This window comes from Camponotus vicinus, unplaced genomic scaffold (assembly GCF_025532165.1).
Source record: "Camponotus vicinus isolate PSW18456_S1 unplaced genomic scaffold, iyCamVici1.0 SCAF_14, whole genome shotgun sequence".
Taxonomy (NCBI): Eukaryota; Metazoa; Arthropoda; class Insecta; order Hymenoptera; family Formicidae; genus Camponotus; species Camponotus vicinus.
In genome coordinates, this window is record NW_028141950.1 from 5,807,767 (window position 1) to 5,834,548 (window position 26,782).

The 26,782-nt window shown below is 38.8% G+C and overlaps 2 pseudogenes across 2 annotated transcripts in view; one reads left to right on the top strand and one right to left on the bottom strand.

Annotated features, from left to right (window-relative positions):
- The window catches only part of LOC145965628 (small ribosomal subunit protein uS5m-like), a 40,531-nt pseudogene extending 39,548 nt beyond the window's left edge, over positions 1-983 (bottom strand). The window contains exon 1 of the transcript XR_014436770.1: positions 773-983. The product of XR_014436770.1 is annotated as a small ribosomal subunit protein uS5m-like (transcript). The remainder of the gene's footprint in view (positions 1-772) is intronic.
- LOC145965149 (uncharacterized) overlaps positions 1-26,782 on the top strand; it is an 88,893-nt pseudogene that overhangs the window by 41,782 nt on the left and 20,329 nt on the right. Inside the window, exon 5 of the transcript XR_014436631.1 lies at positions 23,630-24,032. The product of XR_014436631.1 is annotated as an uncharacterized LOC145965149 (transcript). The remainder of the gene's footprint in view (positions 1-23,629; positions 24,033-26,782) is intronic.

The window sequence follows — 26,782 nt, forward strand, 5'->3', positions numbered from 1 at the left end:
ATCTACATGATTTAGATACAAATACATACACTAATTTTATGTATGATTCGCAACCTGTCTGATAATTGGTAGTCGACGTTAATGTGCTAACTGTGTTAATGGCTCGATAAGGTGTTTCCCCGAAGATGGAAGAAAAAGTATACATACGCACGTCTGAAATTAAGTTACCTTATCGGGATAGCCGCTATCGCGCGGCAGCTGTTTCTCGGACACGCCCGTTTATAATTCTCGATATCATACTTTCGATCCCGCCGTCTGTGCCAGGCCTTGCGGTAAAAGTGTCGTCGCTAAAATGGCGATCGTGGGGATATCGCGCAATCGGATGCATCATTTAGCAAGTCTTTCCTTACCCACTCGCGTGACACCGCATTTGCATGTTTGCATAGAGAGAGAGAGATAGCGTACAACAAAATAATATATCAGAATAATGAGACACTTTAATGACACTTTAATGACACGCTTACATCGCACGCGTCTTAAGAAAATCAGCCACAATGGTGCATCGATATTCGTGGGAAAATCCAGCATATCTAGTAGTCTGATGTCGAACTCTTTGGATGACGTACCGTCGCGTGCTTCGTACTTGGTGGATGTCGAACAAGTTGGAACGAAGCAGATAAAAGCCACAGAATAGCACAGCAGGCGAAACCGGCCTGGCTGGTTGCAAGTTTGTCGCTTCTTTTTTTTGCCCTCTCTCTCTCTCTCTCTTCATCGATTGGTAGTCTCATTAGCGATTCAGCGGATTCAATGCCACCTGAGCGATATGACTAACCGGACGTATGCAAAGCTCTATCCTGTCCGTCCAGCAGGCCCGTTTCTTCGCCACCTTGACGCGGGCTGACATTCCTCGGCGTGTCATCGTCTGCTACCGGCTGCGCGAGAGACACTTGTGTCAGCGAAAAGGAGACATTTCGTGTCAGGCTCGAACAAAGAAAACCTTTAGTACCTACATTAATCGTCCATGTGTGTCCAATCCTCTCCATCTCTCCCTGGCGAATAAAAGCTAAAGACAAGACGAGTTTCGATCCAGTATAGTCTAATGATTCTTCGAGGATTTGCGTTACAAATTTCGCAAGTGTACCTGAAATGTTTATTTTTGTAAGACACAGAGTCTCTCTGAGGAATGATATACACTTTTGCAAAGAGTCATCGTGTAATGGACTCGCACCGGGATAAAAAATTGACACGCTAAGACTAGAAACTGCTCATGATGCCTATCACAGTCTGCAGGATAGATGTAACGATCGGCATATCATTTCTATCGAACTGGCGCAGACGGGAACGAGATGGTTCGCGCGTACATCATCGGTTTTGGCATCGAGAGGTTGGCTCGATAGGTGCAATCTTCGCACGCATCGACATGTGTATTTAAATTAGTCGCTCCTACGGTTGGCAGAACCCGCAGGAGAATCGGGCTACACACGCTTATACATAACACACGTATAAGGACACGCACATCGACATACATACGCGCGTATCGTAACATCCGTAGTCGGGACGCGGGGCGAGGGGGAGCGGCGAATACACAGGAGCGACGTGTAAGCTGCCCGGCCAGCTTGTATTCAAATTAACTCCCCGAGAAGCTGTTAATTAGCGGTCCTATTGCTACAGGGCCTTTCATTAGCGGGTCTCGCGCTTCGTTATCCGGGCGACTCTTAAATATCTCGCGCTCACGTGGCGGGAGGAACGTTCCTGAGGAATTGACAGCCCGAGGAAGGACGCCGCCGGAAAATTTCGGCCGCCATTTTTGCTCGAGGATCTGCTCTGTCACTTGCATCTTTCTTTGTCTCGCAAGCCTCACATGTCAAACTTGTGTATTATTTTATTTAAAAACCCATTTTAATCAGAGTCGTAAGATTTGTCATCGATTTTATCGGTCTATGATTTTTTTTTAATTTCAGTTTTGTCTTGATTGATCAATCGGGACAAGCTTTTTTCCCCCGACTCACCAATCAAACGCAACTTTAAATCTCCCACATTTTTCTTTCGCTCGCATTTCGATAAAAAATATCAAACTCGATTTTTATCTACAAATTAATTACGATTAATTACGATTTTTATTTACAAATAATAATTGATGCACATCAAGATGATAAGTGTAATTCATTTTGAAAAATCCAAAAATTTTATAATATTTATTGTGAATGTATAATATATATATAATATATATAATATAAATATGAAATATATATATAAAAGAAAAAGCAGATATAACTCTTTTCATTTTACAGAGATTAAATTATAACTTTACATATATATATTTCTCTTATTTATCCTATTTTTATTTTGCAGGGAATTTTAGAATTTTACGTTTATGCTTTTTTCTCAATATCAATAATTTTCCGCGTATATATTTTCACAGATATTACAATATTATACGTCGGGCGAGCAAAATTATCGCTCTCGCGTGCGACGTGAACGAAGTCATCGAAAACCGTAGGAATTTTCTGCGTGCACGATGTATTCGTTAAATCCACGTTGAATCGATCCTGAAATCCATATCCCTCGATAACTCTCTCTCTCGGGCGAGCGACGAGAGCGAAGTTCTGAGAGGCGCATTCATATACAAAAGCCGCGGCGCTGTCAGTCACACGTCAGCCGGCAACAATATCCATTGTGCCAAAGTGAATCGTAATACCTTGCGGGTTATGGACGTACATATCTGATACGATAACGCGATATCGAGATGACACCGGCCGCCAACCAGCCCGGCTGGCTGCTGCCAGCGACGAGAGAGCGATAATCGCGCGCGCAGGACTTCTGAATGTTATCTGTCTATTCGAGGAGCGAAGTTTAGCACGTAAAAGACCGAGGACTTGTTGCTCGTGTAGCTGCTCTCGTAATAGGCATGCGATATCGATAACGGGATCGACGGGGAGAGGAGAGAGGGGGAGGAAGGGAAGGCTGGCCGACGTGATTTTGCTCTTGATAGTCCTCGGCTTTGATTGGGAGACGCGTCCGATCAAAATCGACGGGTGTAGGTACTCTTTATTACGCGAATCATTCAGATTCTAAAGATGGAGGCCAATCGATCGGTCTTCTCGTCCAAATAGTGGAATAATAATTTTCTATCGGCAACAGGATGTTGACGACGACCTTATCGCTCCGAATTTCGATCGACTTGTAATTATTGCAAGTTCCGCCACGTGTTTTGTCAGTCGCTACGCGAAATTGCCATTAGACACGAAGCCACACATGGTTGCGACTCGCGTTGCCTCGCGTGCATCTCATCCGACATTTTTCACCAGCCTCGCCATACGAGGGTAAGAGAGAGGGGGATGGGGTAGATAAATTTTAAACTCCATGACTCTTGAATTTAAACACGAACTCTCGTGATCATCGCGTACTTTCCGCTTAAAAAATACGAACCTCTTCTATTCCATCTGTGCAATATTGTTCATCGAAATGTATATTAAAGTCTTTTTCAAAATGATTTAGCTGCGAATTTTGTTTGTCGAGAAATCTACAATCTCGTCGAGTAAGAACCGAAGGATTTGTTCTTTTTGTGGCAAGAATAAAACGTGTGAACCTCGTGAGACAACGTTGCATTACGACTAAGATTGCACGAGATATCAAGAATACTCTTGATATTGTCTTGTTCGAAATTCAAGACAAGATTTTTAATTAGTTACTTCAAGACTAAAATTGTAAAAATTATTAGTCTTGCCAAGATTAATGATTTTTAAAAAAAGGTTTAAATATTTATATTTGTAAATTTGATGAGAAAAATATCATTATATCTATTACAAACTTAAAAAATTTTATTTAATAAATAAAAATGCATTTATTAATAAATTCAGAGCCAATTAATGTGCAAGTCAGCCGTTTGTATTCTACATCATATGCAATTGCTAAATTGTTTATTATTTTGATAAGCAATTGAATGACGCAAATAGTAATAAATACATCTTAAATTATATTCTAAAAATTAAATATCATTTTAAACAATTGCTTAGTATCAGATAAAAATTATTAATAAAATGAAAACAAGACAATATTCTTGCTACAAAGATTCACTCAAGAAATTCAAGGTTTCGAAAATTTCCAATACAATATTTTGACGGATATCATCTTGTCTCGAGTCTGGAGACCAGAAGCGCCAGGAAAACGTCATCGATGGAGAAACGAGTTGCTCCTGGACGCGGCAAAAGTTGCGACATCGAGTTACTCCGTCGCGTTGCACGCAATAAAAAGGGAAGAGAGGAAGAAAAAAATATATATATACACTTTCATTTCGCTATAGAGCGCGGATTTGCTGTCGCTAAACGAGCCACCCCCCCGAGCTGTCATTACCGGCCGCGTTCTGTCACGTTCGCCGGTCGAAACTGCCATTAGACACGAAGCTCGTCGTCGTTAGGACGAGCGCACGCATGCACGTCCCTAAAAACCGATTCCTCCCCGCGATTTGAATTTTTGCGCTGGCGCACACGGGGGGAGTTTTATATTTTCCTTCATGGCAATTAATTAGCGGATAGTATCGCGGACCTGGCTCACGTACGACCGCCGGTCGGCCGATAAAAGTAATGCTCCGGAAAAATGTTCCTCCTACGACACGTCGGCGCGAGAGAGACAGAGGGAGAGCGAGAGAAAGGGAGAGAAAATGAAGGCGATCGCGACTAGGCGAGGTTAAGGAGAAAGAGACAGAGAGAGAGAGAAATGGAGAAAAAGCGTGGAACGAGTGTTGTCCGAGTCCGGAGAACCGGAGCAAGTACGCCAACGGCATAATATCTGCGCTCTCTCGGAGAAACGAGCGGCGCGTTCCGCATGCAATCGCGTCGAGGAGGCGAGGAACGGGCGAGAGAGAGGGTGTGTACGCTATAAAATATAAAGCATAACGTATATAAGACCATAAAGCCCGATAAGGGAGAGTACCCTAGATATACGGCCGCGCCGCGAAAAAGAGCCGGCGAAATTAGAATTTTTACGGTGACCTCGCTCTTTGCGGCGACTTTGCGCGGAAGCGAAATACAATTAATGCGTCCGGGAGACAATCGGCTGAGAGAGAGAGAGAAAGAAAGAGTCGCGTATCATTGATTTACTAAAATAAATCGCTGCATCTTCGAAGAATCGCGAAAAATATCAAGAAGAATGAGGACATGAAGGGGTTGGAGAGCTCTAAAAAATTCTCCAAGGCGCAACGCGAGAGATCAAAGTTGATTCTCGATCATTTCCAGAGAGAAAAATCGTCCTGACATTTTACATTTCATCCCATGATGTTTACTTCAACATCTCCAGAAAGAAAAATCATCCTGATATTTTATATTCCATGATGTTTACTTCAATATTTTAGGATACATTCGTGCTTCATCGATGATGTAGTTGTTGGAATTGTTAATTGATTTTATGACAATTTTATTGATAATTCGGATAAAGAGGAGAGATAAAGTACAGCTATAAAAACGCGTCGTGGTACAATTCGGGGGACAGATCGATAAATTATGGAAATCCTTTGCTTAAAATCGTGTAACCCCTAGATCCCATCTCGTAAACCCCGACGAGGCGGACAGTCGTCCAGATATACGAGCTCGCCGTCTTATCGGTGGTGCACGCGAAATTAGAATTTTTACGGTCAAGCGGCGCGGGCGGATGAACCATGGAGCACGTGGGGGGGGGGGGGGGGAGGAAAGGAACGCGATGAGCCACGAGGGCTCGTAAACATCATCGCTCGCTGTGCACGTCGGGGGGGAATGTATGTACACCGTGTATGCATATTGCGTATAAAAAGGGACGTCGAGTCGGATTAAAAACGCGCGCGCGATAATTGGAGGCGTATCGCAAAAATGGACGGAGTAGATAAATATTCCAGGGTAAATATGGAGTCGCGAGCCTCTCTCGTGGAAATTAACGAGATCGTGGCGCGTATTTCTCCCGTTGACCGATGTCCCGGGGCAGGAGAAGGCGCGGAAATGCGACCCCGGCTCTCTCACGAGGTGGCTTCGCGGTTACCGAGGGTATCGAGAGATATAGGAAGATTCATTATTTTTGCAACGCGCGCTACCAGTCGCGCGGTTAACGAGATGAGCGAGATTTTCGCGACGAGAGACGCGAAAAAGGAGGACGCGAGATGCAAAATGCGCGATGCGCAGAGGCAGATAAATGGCCGCCGACGAGCTAGACGGAAACTGTTGGCGAAATTAGAATTTTTACGATGACCGCGGGAGGACCCTCCCCCTCGCGCTTCTCTCACCGTGAACGGGAATAATGAAAACGCGATGAGCCCCCGCCAACAGGGGCGATGATGCACGTCTCCGTCGTTAATCTCGCAATATCTGTTGCTTATAATTCTCAGAAAAAATGAGAGGCTGTCCATTTGTAATTGATCACTCCGCCGTGATGTAATCTAAGATTTTTGATTACTTTTTTTATGCATGCATTCTCTTCCAATTAATTCTTCTCAAATATTCCTATCGAGATCCTCCATTTTGTGCGTTTATTATAGACAGATAAAAGTCGCGGTCGCAATTTTTCAAAGCTTCATGAAATCTTTCGATTTTTCCGGAGGAGGTTTATTGTAATAAATATTTATAATTTAAATATTAAAAATATTTTAATATTAAAAATCTAATTTTTGATTTTTAATAAATATTTATAATTTAAATATAATTTTTAATGTACATTTAAAAATTATAATATTTAAATTATAAATATTTATTAAAAATTAAAAATTAAACTAAAGAAATAATGCTTAGAAAAATCACATACAAAGCGCCATAATTGATTTCATTCTTACGTCATATTGTGAAAATCACGTCACATTATGAGTGGCAATTTTTCCCTATATTTAAGTCTAAAGTACACAAGATTCTTGCAATAAAAATAGGACAGTAAAAATCGTAAAGATCCTGATCTGGAAGAATATTCACGCCTATAAAAATGAAGGAGAACTCTGAAAAGCTCTGGGTAAAAATGGCGATTCTGCAAGAAGGTCTCCGATATACATTATCCTTCTTGAAGAATACCTTTGAAGAATCAAGCATCTCAAAGCCGATCATCTCGGTAGCTCTCTAACGGGACGCATATCGGAAATGCTAAAGTGACAGCTATGGAGGAGAAGCGTAGAAAAAAAAGAAATCGGAGCCTCTCTCGTAGCGAACCTCGCCGTAACCAGGCAGCTTAGGCAGTAAAGCGAAACGACCGACGTATAAAAGCCGTCAGGGATGAGAGAAGGACTTTCTCGTCCAGGAGAGAAGCTTGTGACAGAGGGGGCGAGTGACGTTGAAACCGCACCGGTGTGTCCCTCTCTGCCTCTTCTCCTCTTCCCAGACCGGGGATGAAGAGATCTTATCCGTTAACTGCAAGAGTGCCATGGCGCCTGGCTCCTCTTCTTCTCTCGTACGCCATCGGAAAATCCGTGACGTTGATACCGAACTCACGGTACACGTGGTATCGCGGCGCAGATTGAATCCAGCGCGTACGAGCGAGGATTGCACGGCTAACAGGACGTCGTCCTTTCGCTGCGAACGAGATTCTGGATTTTCTCCGTGCGTCTGATAGCGGACCTTTGATGGCGATGGACCAGACAGCGCCGAGTTTGCGTTTTGACGTTACCCGGGGGATAAAGTCTTCTCATGTCAAGCTTTTGCTCGACATGAGTATTTTCTTATATTCCGTTACTTTGATTGATAGCGATAATTTGATGATAATGTTCTCTTCCGAAAAATTCTCTTCGAAACTTTAGCTTATTTTCAATTTCAATTTTCTTATGAATTTCCTAGAGGATTAATTTATGTGGGGATTTTGTGAATTTTTACTTTGCATGTTAAATAGGCAGTAAACAAGCAGTTTCTCACTGATTATTGGAGGTTTAAAAGAAAAGTTTTCGACAAAGTTATAAATTAAAAATAATTTCTGAAATCTTAAAATATCAAAAATAGCTTAAGGTAGATGTTAGAATAAAAATTGAGATGCGTAGACGAGTTGCTAAGACGATGGAATTTTTTTGAAAAATGCAAGCATTCGTCCTTTGAAATCCGAGGTGCAATTATACTGACATTTTAAGATCTTTCATCTTGAGGAACAGTTGATCCTGCGTCGAAGAAATAAAAATTTAATAAGAAATTTTCTATGAATGTCAATTTATGGATTTTTAATTAAACCTCGATCTCATACAAAGCGGTGGAGCGATCATTTCAATCCGCGGATTTATCGCTGCAAAATTCTGTAGATCTACGTCTCGAAACGCTTGTGCTTACGCGAAATCGATTTACATATCATTGTAATGCTTGCTGCAGTTTACTCCGCTGTAGCCGTGCCACGCGTATATCGTTTGTCGCGAGCATATCGTTGAGATAAGCTTGTAATGGGAGATAATAATGATAAGTGTGACGCGCATCCTGTCCTGCACTGACAAGGATAGCTAGGATTCATACCGAAATTAAATGACGACGGATAGCAGAGAAGCTATCAATTTCGTAGATCTAATTACGGTAATGAACGTAGTAGTTTCTAATTTTTCGACACTTTATACTATGCAATTATGTATTTATTTTTCATATTTGCCTCAGTTTGATAAATTTTATATGTAAATTATAAATTATATTATAAATTATTATAATTATTATTATAATTATTATATAAATTATTATAATTATTATAAATTATAAAATATAGTTTTATAGAAAAACTATTTTAGATAAAAATTATATTTGGTTTCTCGAGGAGAAGACATCATGTGAATATTGCATTTTATATTAAAATAAATTATGAAATATTTTATAGATTCTTTTATTATTATTTTCATCGTAATATTTCGATATGCATAATAATGAAAAAAATATTCATCAATTTTATAACAAAAAACAAACGTAATTCTATTTAATAGAATAAATAACAATGATCTCGGGATTTCGAAAATATCTACATTTGGAACAAAATTATGTTAATCATAAAATAATTTTCCTCAAAATCAAGAAAAACTTTTATCTAAAATATTTTTCTATATAATAATTATATATAAATAATATAAAAAAATATCTTTTTCAACGTGTATTGTCGGACGAGAAGTTTCAAAACGCCGAGTTTCTCGTGGATTTAAAACGTCCGTGCTACGATTATTGAGCTCGAGAGTTTCTCGATAGACGCAACGAGACCGAGGGAGGACGTTGCACTCTCCTTCTCTGTCGCGCGCATAAATCCCGTCGCATTCGAAGACGTCGAAACCGATTTCTCCGGCCGCGCCCCCGCGTCCTCTCCTCTCCTCTCCTCTGCACGAGATGACATCTCTCGCTTACCGAATAATAAATGAAAGAGAACATTTCAATTAGGTACTTCTCGTCTCTCGCAGCGTGATGCCTCCTCCCTCCCGAGGCCCGAGGACCACCCCAACGTGCGATCCGAGGGGACTCGGGTCGATGCGAGTTTCGGGCCCGAACGAGAAGCGTGTACCTTGCATTATAAAGAAGCGTGCTTATGACAAATGGGGACATTATGCGCGCTCGTTAGGTGTCTGCTTAGAAAGAAACTTAAACTCCTCTTGCCCCTCCTTTTTTCCGCTGGAATTTTTTTCAAAAATTCAAGGATGGGGATGAATTTGTTCTTTGGTGCAAGTCCGAGGTGCAATTATACTGACAGAGGGTTTTAAGACCTTTCATCTTAAGGAACAGCTGATCCTGGGAAATACATTTAATAGCGAAATTCTCTACGAATGTCAGCCTATGGGTTTTAATTAAACCTCGATATTGCACGCAAAGCGGTGGAGCGGAAAGATCGATCGCTTCAACCCGCGATTTATCGCCGCGATCAAAAGCTCGTCGTTACAATGTACACGATGCACTCGCGGGCCGATCGATCATGCCGAGCGAAACGGGAGATGCAACATCCGCGCATCCGTCCGCGGGTCCCAAAAACAGGTAGCCAGGCGGATCGTCCTCTGGCCGCGACTATTTTTCACTCGTCCAGATTTTAATGGGCGGGATTAATATCGCCAGGTAACAGGACACTCTTCTTTTCCAAAAGGGGGGCCCCTTTGCGTGCGGGTGGGTGAGCGGGCGAGAGAGAGAAAAAAAAGGATTACGGATGCGGCGCGTCCGTTCGCGCCGGCAAAATAAGTCCGATTGTGCTCGGACGAGCGGACAAATTATCTGCTATTATGCCGGCGTCTCAGTCTATCAATTACGCGGAGGTGGAGGTGGAGGAGGCTGGATGTGTGAGGCCACTGTACGGCATCCTGCGTGCGAGTCCGAGCTTCTGAAAGAGAGATCGGCCACCGACACGCCCGCGGTCCATTTCATTGATCATCCCGATGATCGTCCGCTCTTCCGAGTATCGCGCGACCAGCTCCCCGCCTCTTCTCGGAAGCCCCGAGAGAGTCTTTTCGCTTCAATCGTAAATAGATTCGCTTGGATGGAGGTTTCGCTCTTGGAGATCCATCGCTCTCGAAAAAAAGGATTCCCAATTCAATACGATCTGTCAGTTCCTTATTATTTTACCCGAAATTTTCCCCCCACTTTCGATCTTAATTTTTAAATGGAATTAGTGTATTATTATTATTGATAGTAGATGGCTTCAGTTATAAGTATAGCATTTTATAAACAGTGAAATCTCGTTGAAAAGAATCAATGATGGTGGTTGATGTTTCAGCGAAACACACATCAAAGCAAAATAAGTATTTTCTGAAAATAGTGGAATATTCACTAATTTTTTTCGAAATCTTATCACTCTCTGCTTTAATCAATGACATTTTCATTGATTTAAATTAAGAAAAAATGTTCAATCTAATGTCTTTGATACTTTAAGCAATTACTCTCTTTAAAATTATATATTTCTAATTTAATCTTCCCAAAAACTTCTCTTTTTTTTAACCTCTAACTAAAAAATAAAACTATCTATATTTGAGATACAAAATAAAAATAATTTGAGATACAAAATAATAATAATAATTTTAATTTAATAATAATAATAATTTTAATTTTTCCTATATAAATCAAGCAAGCCTATCAAAATTTCCTAAGAATCCATAAACGTATGGGAAATTAAAAATTTAAAATAGCAAAATTTCGACCGGGACTATGTAAGGTCGGATCGACGATTCGGAAGCGAAAATGTAACGATTATCGAGGTGTGTAACGTTTAGGCCGCTATCGCGCGCCAAATTGTAAAATACTAAATTATCAATTGCAATGTGGGCGACGCATTAACGCGCGTTCGATTTCGACTATTGTGCACTTTCTCGTGCACCGAGCGCGGTAATGAATTATCTATCATCGTGCTCGATATTTATCGTACGAGCGAGATACAGCGCGAATCGCTTTTCCGCATCCGTTTTCTCCCGCCTGCCTCCCAATTTTATTGTGTTTCGCTCTCTTAAATGATATCAGTGTATTATTGCTGAAAAACAGTTCATTGAGGTTCTTGGTTATAAGTATAGCATTGAAATCTCGTTGGAAGAATCAGAATGATAGTCGATCTTTCAATCAGCGATATTTTCAAATGCGTCTTATATTATTTAATATTATTTAATAGAGAAGTTTTTTTTAAAACAATATGTTTTATTAAAGAAACATCTGAGTTTTTAATCAGTCTTGTTAATTTCTTGGAGGATTTATCATATCTTAGAATACAGAATAAATAAATAAATAAATAATTAAATAAATAATTAAATAAATAAATAAAAATATATATAACACACACAATATTATAATAATATTATAATTAATATATTCAAGTTAAGAGAATTATATATATATATTTTTTTTTCTGAATTTTTGAATATTAATTATACATGTTTCATGAGAGCGAATATATTTTTTTGTTTCGAAATTCTGTTGGAAAGTTTTCTTTTTTTCACACGATAGCACTAACGATTAATGATTTAATTTTTCGAAATTGCGACTACAAGGATCTTGGATCTAATCTTGGATCGGAGGGCTATGTCTCCGCGTAGCATCTTTATAAAAAGTAAACTATTTATCAACAATTTAATGCACTCCCGTGATATAATGGACTCGGAGTATAATGCGTCGCGTCAAACCTTTTTTTCCCATGACTCTCTATGGACCCCCTTAAGAATAAGAATAAGACGTTGACACATGGAGGGGCCCTCGTGCACACGATCGCGATATAATATACGACGATGTAACTATACTTTATATAAGGAATCTGTTACGGATTATGGCGTTTGTCGAGCCGAATCTATACGGGATCGCTTACGTTTCCATCGCACCTTTATACAACTGTCCATTTATCACGCGGACTTCCCGAGCTATAAATAAAGTTTTTTTTTTTTTAAATAGGAGACTCACATTTGCGTGAATATGACGAGGGAAAAATAAATACTATATCTGCAAAATTTAATTTTATAATTTATTTAAATTATTGTCATTAGGTCCTCACATATGTTTATAAATATCTACGAGTAGAATCCACAAATTTTTCTTGAATTTTCGTGATTTTAGAAATAAATATAAAATTCAGAAAAGGAGAAAATTTCTCTTACGCTTTTATATTTATCAGTTTCATGACTTATTTATATTTTTAAAATAAATACTATATCTGCAAAATTTAATTTTATAATTTATTTAAATTGTCATTAAGTCCTCACATATGTTTATAAATATCTACGAGTAGAATCTACAAATTTTTCTTGAATTTTCGTGATTTTAGAAATAAATATAAAATTCAGAAAAGGAGAAAATTTCTCTTACGCTTTTATATTTATCAGTTTCATGACTTATTTATATTTTTAAAATAAATACTATATCTCCAAAATTTAATTTTATAATTTATTTAAATTGTCATTAGGTCCTCACATATGTTTATAAATATCTACAAGTAGAATCCACAAATTTCTCTTGAATTTTCGTGATTTTCTAGAAATAAATGTAAAATTCAGAAAAGGAGAAAACTTCTCTTACGCTTTTATATTTATCAGTTTCATGACTTATTTATATTTTTAAAATAAATACTATATCTGTAAAATTTAATTTTATAATTTATTTAAATTGTCATTAGGTACTCACATATGTTTATAAATATCTACGAGTAGAATCCACAAATTTCTCTTGAATTTTCGTGATTTTAGAAATAAATGTAAAATTCAGAGAAGGAGAAAATTTCTCTTACGCTTTTATATTTATCAGTTTCATTACTTATTTATATTTTTAAAAAGACGTACTATGTCCTTCACGTAAAAGCCTTATGTAACGATCCTGAAGCTACGAGAACGCGTCGTAAGGGTGGCTAATTCATATTTTTTCCCTCTACGATGCGCGCGCGCGCTTCGTCGTTTACTTTCCATCGTTCTGGTAGTCATCAGGGGGGCGAGAGGAAAAGACAGAGATTGTAGTGAAAGTAGTGCAGCATTGCGATAAGGAACGCAATCCGATGCGCGTGTCAGATAAGTGGCTGATGCCTTTAGTATGGGGAACGGTGGTGTTTCAACCGTAGGTTAAAACTCTCTCTCTCTCTTTCTTGCTCTCTGTCTCTCGAGGGGTCGCAGTAACACCCTCACTTAGGCCATTCGACCGAGTAAAGTCCCCGAGGGTCGCCGACGCAGATCGAATTATGCCAGAAGATATGGAGGGGGAGAGAGGGATGAAAAGTCATTCGCGAACCAAATGGCCGGATTAAGGGACTCCGGGTCATTAATTGGTCAGTTTGGTCGTCCCTCGCTGCGTGTAAAAATCTATGGAATCAGTTTTACCATCGATATATCTACGACATCAAGTCTTACGCACGAGATGAGATTTGGTGGAAGCTGCAGTAGCTGTCTGCATCTGTTTCCTGTAATGAGATTGTTAATTAGGAATTACATAAGAATCACTTCGGGAGATATTCTCTTAAATCAGTGTATCATTATTAAAAAAACAATAAACAATAGTCGTGACAATCTTGGTTAAAAATATTGCGTTGCAAATCTATCTGCGTGAAACCTCTCGGACGAGATAATTTACGCAACAAAATTATTGTGGGACGAGATTTGGATTCCCTCGTAATGAACTCCAAGTATACCTGTCGTCGTGACATAATGTCATCGTAACGATTTTTCTTCCGAGGCCGAGGGGCTCTCCACAAAACCATGAAATCAATCAAAACACCCGTAAGGTCCTGCCGTCGCGAAAAATGGATAGAAGAATACGAGGGAGGGAAAAGGATCGTCGCGCGGAGGATGAACGACGAAGAGGGAGAGAATGATGAAGCAGCGGTGGAGGATTCCGTAAGACGGGCGCGTAGCCACGGGGGTGTTTGGTGAGGAACCCGAGTCTCCGTGGGTTCCCATGGGCAGCAGGTTGGCCCACCCATGGCTCCCTTTCACGAGGCGCACACGGGACGCATTCAGGAGGAACACACACCGACGATCCCTCCTGACGATCGGGCCCCGCGCGCGCGGAGGAGGGGGAGAGGGGGGAGAGAGAAGAAACGTCTCGTAGAGGGAAGAAACGGATAGAGTCCTTCGTTCCTCCTGACAGCGGGGGCCCCACCGGCCGACCTGGCAGATATAAACGTGTAATTCTTTCGCGCTTCGTACTCATTGTTCCCCCAAACTATGGATTGCGCCATTGTCGCGCATTGTGCCGCTCCGTCACCCCCTCCCCTCGCCTCCTCTGCCCTTCCCGTTGGAGATTGGAAGGGTCATTATTTTCAAGACGCATCCGTGAATGTATCCGCGCCGTTTTACCTCGTTATGCCTTGTGCCTTTGTGAAAACGCTGCACTTGACTTCTCGAGCTGCGCGCACAATGATATTAAAGAGCTCGTCGCGGGACTTGAAATGTCTCGAATAGGATAGGGGGAGAGAGAGGGCATCGAACTCCTTTGGCATTCCAGCAGCTGCGTGGAAATAGAAAGCGCCTGTCTTTACGTATATAATGTGAGAAAATGTATTTAAATGACTTAGTACGTTGCGCATTTTACTGATTTAATTTTTTAAAAAAGTGCCGAAACCGAGTTTAAATGCCTTAGACCGAATACATTTCTCAGCAGTTAAGTGCATTACACATTGTGTACACACTTTGTTAGAACTGATATGAATTTAATTTGCTTAATTAGAGTTTACTCCTCGAGAAGACAATAATTCGTGGTTGTATTAAATCAGCTGGTTTGAATTTTTATTCTTTTTCTAGAACAAATTTCAATTTTTTGTCATCGAATTAGCTATTTACCATCGGGTTACCTACTTTATTTTTGCAATTTTTAATTAAAAATAATATTACGTCATTCTATATATTTTTGTAAATTTTTAAATCTGTTTTATTTTTATTTTTTTTATATTATATTTCGAAAAATTAAATTAGTTTTGTAAACAGCAATATTCTTACTCAGCATTCTTATATCAACATGATTTTACATTTTGTTGCGAAATGTTAATTTGGAAACTATGAATAAATTAATTAATTTTATTTATTCATTATAAATAAAATCGCATACAATTTTTTCATACAAAAAATTTTAACAGAAGAAAATGAAAAAAAATTATTAATTTATATGTGTACATAAATAAATAAGAAAGCCATGTGATTTTTTTATTTTAAACATTAAAATAAATCACAAATCATTTTATAAATTATTCCAATACTTTTTTACATAATTTTTAATATGTATTAATTTTGAAAATCAATTTATATTATTTATATGAAGACTATATTATAAAATTTGAAAGAATATTATCAAAATTATAATTAAAACCTGATAGAAAACGCAGTTTCCATTCCATAAATATCTATAAACAAATTATAATAAATTTCCACTAAAAATTTCCATACAATAAGAACGTATTTAATTTAAGCTGTGAATTTAGAGATTCGAGTCCAAATACAAAGTGGTGATGTAGACTAATTGTTGGTTACTCAATCAGATTCGTCGTTTTAATAGGAAGCGCGGTTACATCAGTTACATATAATGATGTCTTTGCTACAACAACTGGTAATGTGCAGTTGCTTGATGAGCATCATTAAATATTAAGCGCAAGAGAGAATATAAAATCTCTGCGGAGCATCATCTCTCTGTTCTCTTTCGAGGCACATTGCGGCAAAGCCGTCAATAGGACGGTATTCCCTAAGCGAAGCGTGAGAAGCCATTATGCGACAGACGTGTAATAATTAACAAATTAATTAAGCTTGATTATTTTCGCGAATTGTTAATCGTATCTCGTCGACTTCCTCGATTCTCATCGTAATTAATTTGAAACCGCGCAGATGCAATCGCGATAATCCCTTGTCTCTTTCTCGCCCAAAAGTATACACTCCCGGCGTTTATATTTAATTATCCGCGAAGCAGGATAATTATCCCCGAGAAATCTCGCACATCGATTGACCGTCGGAAGAAAAGTGCCAACTCTTCGACGTCTGTCACGCGAATTTTAATTCGCGAGAGAAGTCATTCTTTCTAGAAATTAACGCTCTAGAAATTAACGGTCGAGCATGCGAAATGCGTTCGCATGGGTTCGCCACCTGCTCTCGCAGAGCGATCTAGATCGTCGTAAAGTCACGTTTTTATGGTGAGAAGATACAGCGCGATTGATACCAGGCGACGTTCACACGCCTCCTCGATTCAGCCCCTTACATGTACATGTCCTGTTACATGCCTCTCATTCGTCCTCGATGGCGTCGTCTCGAACTGCCGATACCACCGACGTATAATTGAAATAATCCGCGATACAATCGTCCTGGATATCGGATACGCGTCCGTAATGTCGTACCTTGGATAATTTTATTGTCGACGAACGATAGGAAGAACGAGCTCGAATGGCTGTTATATTGGCCGTGGCGAATCCGTGCGCGAAACAAGCGTGACCCGAATGTTGTCACGCCGACTTGGTCCTTTTCATCCCCTTCCCTCGCCCTCTTTCCCTCGTTTTGTCCGCCTTCATTCCGTCTCTTCACCCTTGACGCGGGCGTCGCGTGGATTAATAATGCTTCCGTGAGGACCTGCGAGTCCGCCAAGTGTGCACGCAAGGATGAAGCTTCCTTAACAAGTAGTTTTCGTGATGTTGGAGAGTTTTTTTATTTTGCTACGAATTTTTATGCGAGAAAGTGGTCATGCGAATGGTCGATTCATGAATTTAATTAATCTATTTTTCTGATAATTTTAGATAATTATCAAATTAGTATGGGTGATAGGAATTTTTGGAGAAAAGTTCAGGAAAGTAGGAATTATATAATAATTAATAAGAATTAATATTCATTTAAATATTAAAGAAAACGAATTTCAAACTCATATAATTACCTATCTTGTTCCTTTTGCTTTCAATTCTGCGCTAATATATTTGAGTAATTTTTTTCTTTCTCACATATTTGGCTACATTTTCGATGCTTCTTGCTAAACAAATTTTTTCTGAATTTTGATTAAAATATAAATAAAATTAATTTTGATCGTACGTAATTTTTGATAAAATTTAATTAATTTTTCTAAGCCGAGCGATTTAACCATAGTTTATTTCTGAAGAAATTAAAAGAAATGATTGGAATTAAATCAATAGTTTTCGTATTCAACATTTTTTTTACTGCACTAATATATTTGAGTAATTTTTTCTTTCTTACATATTTGGCTACATTTTCGATGCTTCTTGCTGAACAAATTTTTTCTGAATTTTGATTATAATATAAATAAAATTAATTTTGATCGTACGTAATTTTTGATAAAATTTAATTAATTTTCCTAAACCAAGCGATTTAATCATAGTTTATTTCTGAAGAAATTAAAAGAAATGATTGGAATTAAATTAATAGTTTTTGCATTTTTTTAGACACTTAAACAGTCGAAAATTATCTTATAATTTTATTTAATTATCTCAAGAAAATAATTTTAATTATAATAAATGTTCAAAAAATTTCTTTCTTGAAAAACGAAAAAACTCTTGACACATTTCAACCATTTCAATTGCATACATTTCTTTAGATTCTTTTATTGGAAGCGTATTCGATTGCGATATCGAGAGCTACTTTTCTCTTACATTAGCATTAAAAAAACCGCAACGAAACGGCTCGCTATCGACGGCTCCGTTCAAGCCACAACGAACGAGAGGGGGATGATCTGTACGAAATGGATTCCTGTCGCACTTGCCGAATGACTTACCAAACTCATCGTGCGTCGATCGCCGCTGCAGCCAGCGAAACTCGGAGCAGCCACTTAGTCACGAGATTAGCTCGTCCCGAAATTCCCCGTGTCACCGTCCCCCTTCCTCCCTCTCTCTCTCTCTCTCTCTCTCCCTCTTCCCGGGGGGACCGTTCGATCGTTCGGCGACGTTCGAAAGGAGAAAATGACAGAAACACAAGCGAATAAGTAAAACGAGAGGAACGGGAGAAGAGAGAAGCCGGTCGGTCGCTCCAAGGCAGGAGCACAATGTTCGTCAAGCGGACAATGGGGTCGGTCCCTTCTCCCCGGGCCGGTGGACCGGAGACCCCGGGCCGGGCATATATCGATACTAATCGATATGCGCGCACACCGGATCGCGTGCATGTATATTCGACGCGGGACTCGATTAGTCTCCGCATTGTGGTCGCCGTCAATGTCTACGGGCGAGAATGGTGGCTTGAATGCACGTATATATGTATGCATATATGTATTGTATATGTGTATGCATATCGTGTAAACCGCGCGAGAGAGATCGGAGGAAACCTTGCGGAGGAACGAACGTGTGTCATTGTTAGCCACCTGAGACCCTAAGTGATTCCTGACACGTTGTCCGTGAAAATGCTTCCAAAAGAGAATGGGAGGAAGAGAGATTCTTCTCTCGCGTCCATTTGAGCCGTGCGATCGATCGCTATTAATGGCCCGGCTTTTTGTTTCGAGCCGCGAGAAGAATCCTCGATAAGCGAGATCGCGGGGATCCTCCAGCGGATCATCCACTCTCCTCATCCTTCATCTCCGAATCATCACGTCGGAGTCGTTCGCGTCGGTCGTTCCTTCGATATGCGATCGAGCCTAGGTTCGATTGTTAATTAATAATTAATTGAATGCTAATTAAAGATGGCGGAATGTCGAGCTTTCTCAAAAAAAGAATCGAGCACATTTTTTAATTTGAGGAACTTGTTGGTGAGGAACATGCTTTCTCGCGAGGATATTTTTATAGAATCGTGAAAAATGATTGCGAGAGTCCTTACCAGAAATATTTGATTCGTAAGTTGCCAACAATCGAGAGATCCTAGATCCATCGAAATAGCGTGACGACGTCTGTCATGTCGAGGAGCCGTCACGTGTCGGTGTTTACCGTGATTTTAGCGGTCGACGTTGGTGGATACCTGTTCGTCTTCGGCGAACGAGGCGAAAAGGGACTCCACGCACGGACGGATTCCGTCGGGAATTGGAAATCCTCGGAGAAGAAGAATGATGCGTCAAAATATGTCGAAAAAATGTCAAAACGCTCGTCGAGCTTCAGAGGAAGGTGGGATCGCGGATCGAATCGCACGCGGACGATCCCTCTCGAAAGTGGCGGGCCAGCCTTCTTTGTTGGCCACCGAGATTTCTCCAGATATATATTATATCTACAAATATATATTTTATATGTGTGTATTATATCTAAATATAATATATTTATTATAAATATAATATACGTTATATAATAATTATATATATAATTATTATATAATAATTATATAATAATTATTGTATAATAATTATACAATAATTATAAATATAATATATGTTATATAATAATTATAAATATATAATATATTTTAATTAAATTATATAAATTTAAATTTAAATTATATAATATATAAAATATGTAATATATATAATAAATTACATAATATAACGCGTGTGAAAAAAAATTATAATTGTGAAGGCGAATTGTGTTAGATATATACTTATATAAATGTGTAATTTACGAGTTGTTATATAACATTCTGTAAAAAAAAATTTTTATAATTTGAATCGTAGTACCATATTGTTGATCAGGGCGGACCAGGAATGCGATAGCCAGTAATAGAATTCTTGGTGACTTACAAGCACATACGAGCGTTGCACACGCGGCGCAGCGTCGTATTACAGGTACATCAAGATACGAAATCCGCAGATTTGTGCTCGACGGCATCAATTTCTCCTCTGACACGTACTTTGTGAGATATTGGAAAATGTGTCTTCCCTCGCGCGCGTGAGATCGGGAGGGATCTTACGGAGAGGTCGGTCCTCGACGCGACGATCGTCGACGTCGACTGCGAGAATTTTCTATTCGGAAAGGCAATCGAAACGTCCGCGGGAGAATGAAAATAAAAGTCGATCCAATCGCGACCTACGGCGCGTCGCGTCGCGACGACACGTCCGCTCCCTCGTCCTCCTCGGTACGCTTTTATCCCGAACACCGACGGGAGATCCTTTCGTCGCCAATGTAGACCAAGTTGCAGACGCGGACTACCCGAAAATGAAACTGTCACTTCGCTCTCGCGACTATCTTCCTCCTGGCTTCAAGCCTCTCTCGCTGATCTCTCCCCTTTCGCTGGCTTCTCGGATTTATTCCCCTATATTTTCGCAAGCCGATATGCTCCGATATAACGCATTGTGATAAATTGTCGATGGACAATCGTCTCCACATTATTCGATTATCGCGAAATAATTTTATTCTTATATAAATAATTTTCCACATTTATTTTCCGTATTAATTTCCACCGGTTTTAAGAATCAGTTTTTAAAATCACTTTTCATCCGTTTTGGAGAAAAAGGCCACTTATCCAAAAATCTAAAATAATATAAAAACTTTGATACGCAGTCTAATAAATAAATTCTAAATAAATAAAATAAAAAAATAAAAATTTTAAAAATCCCTAATAATTAAAAAATCTCTAGTAACTATTTAAACTTTTGTTTTAAATTAAGTTAAGGAATTTAAAAGCAACCGATAACAAAAGATTTTTGGTGGCCTCCCTTCTTTATGTAAAGCTTGCACTTTGCAATAACATGGAGTACAAAATAGATGCGCAGGAAAATTTTCGACGTGGACACCCTGTAGATAGCGAAATAGCCGTTCCACATTATATAGGGTGGTTCCGTATGCAAATAAGGCTTCTCTTTCCGTTCGTTCTTCGAGCTCCACCCCCGTCCTCGGGCGTCCATTGTACCGTGGCTCGTATGCGCGCACACGAACACCATGCTCGGATATCGAAGCACGAATATATGTAGCGGATCCGCTACAAGTATATTAATAATAATATACGCGGTGGCTCTCTCTCTCTTTCTTTCTCGGGGATTCGATATAATTATAGTTCGGACGCGGGCAGATAGCATCGACCAAGATTACGCTACGGCTACTCTTGGTGCGGGACAAACTTATAGCGCACCTTTGTACTTATCGAGCCGCGAGCATTAGAGAATATTCACTTTACGATCCAAGAAAACGGAAATGCGCGTCTCAAGCATGCTAATCATAGATTTTTTAAATTTTTTATTATATATATTTAATTATATGTTATATAAATTATATTATATAATTATATTATATTAATTATATAATTATATTATATATTAATTATATAATTATATAATTATTTTATATAATTATATTATACCAATTATGTTATATAATTATATAATAAATATAATAAAAAATTCCTAAACTAATGTTTGATTTTAAAGAAACCAATTTTTGCCAATATTTTTAGCTCATGCTTCTGAGACTACAAAGCGTATAATGTAGTTTTAATGCGCGACAGAATGATTTTCATACACGCCATAAATAAGAAAGCGAGATTCTCAATATCTTTCATATCTGCTTGCGTCCTTTAATGATTTCACCGGAGTGTTAATGCGATTAGGTGTCATCAGCGCGAAAAAAAAATCGCGATCAACGCGCGCATTAAGATTATTTTGCGCGGGCGATGTCATCCCTCTTCGTGCTCAACACCCTCCCTTTATGGGAGGAGGGTGCGAAATCTCGGTAGGATCTGCAACGAGGAGGAAAGTTTATCGTCCAACCGCCGAGCTACTTTCCGTCCCGATACAATATTTACGAGGCGATGCATCATGACCAACAATGGCTCATAACACCCTCGTCGAAGAAAAATCACCCCCCAGCCTTCCAGCGTATACGGGATACGTGTGTGAGTGTGGTACGCGCGCCATTCCTGAAAAGAGGGTAAATGTGTCCCTCGCACACACGTGCACACGCGCGTGCATACGTGTACTACCCGAGGGCTATATCGTATCGGAGTCCAACAGATAACTCTTATCTCGGCGAAGCAGTATTCTTACCGACTTCTAGCGGGGGAGGAATGCGGAGCTCAGGGCCGTGCTTACTGCGTATTCCTCTGGGAATTTCGCTTAAGTCTGTTCTTCACATGTACATTCATTTGGTGCAAAAATTGCACATCAGATTTGTATAAAAGCGAACGATCTATAATTCACGACAAGCTTCGAGATAGAATTTTGCATAATTTTATGTAGAAAGTAGAAAGAAGTGAGAAATATATGAAGTGTACAATCATTTAATCTATTAAAATATACTTGGCATAGAAATGTAAATAAAATTCCTTCGAATTTTTGTCACGAATTAAAAATCGAATTATATAGGGAGTTTTATTCAAAGAAATCTTGTTGCCTACAAAATTTTATTTTATTACATATAGTTTCATATGTGCCATTGTATAAGAGAGAGAAACTCTGTATATAATAAATATATATAATAAATATAATAAATAAACTGTTAATAAAATAAATAAATAAAATAAATAAATAAATTATTATAAAATTTTTATAAAAATGATATAATAATTTATTTATTTATAAATTGAATTACGAATGCACTTATTTTTAATTTTTATAAGAACTTTAATTATAAAATAAATACTATAAAATAATAAATTACTATAAAATATACTATAAAATATTAAATAAAATATAAAATATTATTATAAAATATTTTTTTATAAAATAAAAATAAAAAAGAGAAGGTTAATACGGTACTGCGTGATGACGATCCGAGGCAGTACAGAGAGTTGAACGGCGCGCGTATAAATAACCGGTGGCGTTTGGTGTGACTAAAAGTAGGGGTTGCGCGGCCGACAATGCGAACGGGGGGGAAAGGAATGATGCTCGCGCGCGACGAGGGGTTGCACGCGTGCCTCTTCCCTCTCCCCCAAGGGGCGAGGGAAGCTAAATCGACTAAACATATACCGCTTCCGCTTCGTTTAACCGCCGAATATGTTTTAGATTTACTTGGACCTTTTAGGCACCGCGTAACTCGATAAGTCCGCCAATTAGGTACGCCGCTTCGACTTGGATTGCCGGGCGATTTTCTCGCTTTAATCGAAAGCCATTTTATCTCGCAACCGATACGGATACTCGAAATGCCGGCGGAAAAGAGAAGCGCAGGGAAAAGTATCTTTGTCCGCGTCTTTAGGGAGTTGTTTCACTATTGTTATAATTATCATTGCATTACATTTTTTATATTATTTTTTAATTTTTATTTTATTATATTTCTTAATTTTTATTTTATTTTATTTTACTAATTTTTATATTAATTTTTATATTATTTTTTAATTATATATGTATATATAAGAGGGGTAATATATAATTAAATTTAATAATATAATTTAATAATATAATTATAATTAAATTTAAAATCAGAAAAAATCTTCAGAAGTTATATATCGTTGATTGAATATACATGATATAATATAACTAGCGAGAAAGAGATACAACTAATATAAAAAAATTGCAAGGCTTTTTTTGATACACATATTTTATGTTTTAATTGTCACTAGCACTTCTAGTCTTAAATGAAGTAAATCAAGAGTCAGGAAAGAGGGAAGATACAAACGCTGAGGAGCAGGAGAGGAATTTCGAGGAACCGCCAAAGGTGGACGCCCAGCACTTTATTCGATAAACGCCCATTCATGGAATCTGAATGCATTAACCGTGCGACCTTCAGTAACCGCGATAGCCGCAGAGAGAGAAGAAGAAGAAAATGATGATGATGATGATGATGAAGATGATGATGACGCAGCATGGTTACTCGATCGTTCCCTGTTATTAGAGTGGCAGCATTGTTTCGACGTCGCTCCGTGATCGACCGGTTACCGTTACATCATATTAGTCCATTCTCGAAGACTCCTGGATTTGTAAAAGCTACTGGAAACTGCTTCTCCATGAATAGACCGGGTGAAGGTAATTAATTCCTGGAGTTCCTCATAGTTGGCGTCGAACAGAATCTTTCTCCTCGTAACGAGCTAAAATTATTTCCCGATTATCGTCTGATTTTTAATCGATTGAAAAATTTTAATTAAACGAAAAGAAATATAAGAGATCCAAACTTATGGAAGAAGAAGTTTAGACAGAATCGCGCAAAAATTGCTACGTTCTTACGGATTTAAATTAACAAAACAGAATTTTTTTCATCATTACGACCTAAGTTTAATTCTCGATCATCTGATTTTTAATCGATTAAAAATTTAAATTAAATTTAAAAGAAATAAGATATTTAGACTTATAGAAGGAAGAGTTTAAGCAAAGTCGCAAAAACCACTACGCTTTTGCGTGGATTTAAATTAACAAAACAGAATTTTTCTCATCATTACGAGCTAAGTTTAATTCTCGATCATCGTCTAATTTTTAATCGATTAAAAATCTAAATTAAATTTAAAAGAAATAAGATATTTAGACTTATAGAAGGAAGAGTTTAGGCAAAGTCGCAAAAACCACTACGCTTTTGCGTGGATTTAAATTAACAAAACAGAATTTTTCTCATTATTATGACGTAAGTTTAATTCTCGATTATTGTCTAATTTTTAATCGATTAAAAATTTAAATTAAATTTAAAAAAAATAAAATATTTAGACTTATAGAAGAAGGACAAGTTTAGAAAGAATCGCAAAAATCACTAGGTTTTTACGCGGATTTAAATTAGAGAATATTTATTTAGAATATAGAATCTCATACACTTTGTACAGATTCTCCAGATTTTATAGATAGACTTTGTAAATACAATGATTTCTATCTACAGTGTAATTTACCTGGGAATGCAGTTGCCGGTAAACTGCTCGCAATCGAGCGGTCGTAAAAACCGGCGGAGACTGGCCCTTTTTTAGTTGACGATCTTAACCGGGAGTAATCGCGGTGTACGTTCTCTCGCTCCATCGAGATTAGACAAGCCGGATTAGCTTGCGGTAGCAGGTTGCCCTACTCAGTTAGTTAATAGTCCCCGGTAAACTATCGTCGAGCAATACGGGGGTGGTTCCCCCCGTTCCTCCATTACGAAGCCCCTTAACGAGGGTTACGTGGCCAGAACGTAATGCGGATACCCCGCGGCGATCCTGTCGTTACAATCCACCGTGTAATTCGCACTGCGCATCTGCCAGTCTCGCAGGTCCCGATAGATTCGTTTGTCGTTGTTTCCTAAATATATATTCCTGCGGGACTATTTGTGGACACTAAAATGAACGAGGAAGGAGATTCCTCTATCTCAGATTGACATATGGTCATTTCTGCTTGAAACAATGTTTCTTCTCGCGATGTTGGACAAATATATCCTTTAATTGGGATTTATTTTAATTAGAATTGAAAGACAAATCAAAAGGTTCTTATTCTACCCAGATGTCCAAATGTGTGATGATAACATCTCTTCGAAGGAGAAGAAGCAGAGATATGAAATATATTTTTTCATGAGAAGAAAATGCAGTCTATAAAATTTGACATGTCTAAATATTAATTGAAAATTACACGTATGTTTGTAGAATTCGTTACACACGACGTTAGGCGAAGACACGATTTACAGAGGACGTCCACGACATTACGTTGAGAGCCCGAAGCCTCGGCTTCCCTGCGTTCCCTCCGATGAATGAATGGAATTAGTGAGGAGGCTAGCTGAATAATATCAGCTCTATCTGCGGGGGCTAGAGACCGGGAGCTGAAGCGTATCAGTGCGGCATATCTGCATAGACGACGCAGGGGACGAGCGCGTTGGTCGTACAAGACCAACCCTCCTCTCGCCACTTCTCCATCTAAACTCTTCCTTCCTCCTCCGCTGCCCCTTCCGGCACCGCCTGATCTCCCAAATAGGGACAAGGCGAAGCGCTCTCGTCAGAATTTCTTTCCAGATTTAGATATATTAGGGCTTATTCTCAATAAAGAGATTTTTCGAAAAATCGTGATTAATCGTGGAAATTTGGAAATTTTCTCTTGCATCGCGAAAATGCAGCGAGATTCTGTCGAGTAAATTAAAAGATAGAGATGTGAGATAGTTTGCTCTGTAGAATTCTTGACGAGCAAAAAAAGAAGGAGACAGTCTGCAAATAAATTTCTCTTTTTTTTATCGCGTTCTGGTAACCTCGTCAACGTTTCCATTCGCCGAGATTGTCGCTCGCCGACACCTGACAAATATAATTTCTCGGAACTTGTCGATGCATTCGTGCATCCCGAGATTATACGACGCATCAGATTATTCCTCTCGTAATCGTAACAATATTTAAATCTCGACCGGTGCTACCGTGCTGGATGGTATTAGAAATGCAGATACGCGGCGACGAAATCCGAAATATCGCCGGCTCGCCGGCAGTAATCTCGCGGACAAGGGAGCAATCAGAGAAGACATCCTGTTATCCCCCGGGGAACACCCATACTTAACTCCGGGACCTTTTTCGAACCGGATCCGTCGTCGATTCTACGATCCCCGAAACGCTCGTCTTATTTGACTACCGTGCCACACCCTTTTCTCTTGCGTCGAGGAAATTCTCGGAGGGATTGCGTCGGTAATTTATAATATTTCTCAAATCCATATACTCGAAATACTAGATCCCTTTGTAGAGAATGAATAATCAAATATTTAGAGAGACTTACTTGTTGCTTTTCCAAAGTATCTAGCTACATCTGATACTTCTAGGACTGACTTTTATAAAAATTGCATGCCTCTTACATTTATA